This window comes from Sinocyclocheilus anshuiensis, unplaced genomic scaffold (genome assembly GCF_001515605.1).
Source record: "Sinocyclocheilus anshuiensis isolate Anshui unplaced genomic scaffold, SAMN03320099.WGS_v1.1 scaffold919, whole genome shotgun sequence".
In the NCBI taxonomy this organism is placed as follows: Eukaryota; Metazoa; Chordata; class Actinopteri; order Cypriniformes; family Cyprinidae; genus Sinocyclocheilus; species Sinocyclocheilus anshuiensis.
The window spans coordinates 559408-560062 of NW_015547671.1; positions in this window are offsets into that span (position 1 = coordinate 559408).

Genomic DNA, 655 nt, shown 5'->3' on the forward strand with positions numbered 1-655 from the left:
GCTTTAGCCCACTACACCACAAAAGTAATGAAGCTATGACAAAAATTAGCATGTAATTGTAAACATATGAAATGAAATGCTGACAACATTAATTGTAAAATGTTTTACTCTGTTTAAATGTTTTACAGATAGTCGTGCTCATGGAGAGCAGCACACAAATGTTTGGAGCAGACAGAGTGACAATCAGATTGTCCCGCACATGTTCTCCTGCTCTTGTTCAGGGTTGTATGGATCAGGAGCATCATCATGGTCTTCCTCATCCTCTCTGTGTACTCAGACAATAGCCCCAATGCCCCTTTCTCCTCCATGATCAGATTTAGTCTGACTGCAGCAGTGAGGGTCGTGATGGACGGCAGAGACAGGTGAAGGTGGACACAGTGGTCAGCTGCTTCTTCAGAATAAAGCTGCAGAACTGTCTCAGCTGTGTTGAGATGCAGTAGATGTGGGCTCACCGTCTGTAAATACATGATTGTTAGAACAATGTTTGTATAAAGCTTTGTTTGATGTGTCGATGACTTGTATTTATTTATTGTCATGGTTACTTTTATTTATTTTTACTCATTTATTCATGTTTCCTGTTGTCAGTAAATAAAATATAATTGTTTCATTAACTTGTGCATTAATTCATTACTTGACTGAAAATTGAGATGTATTA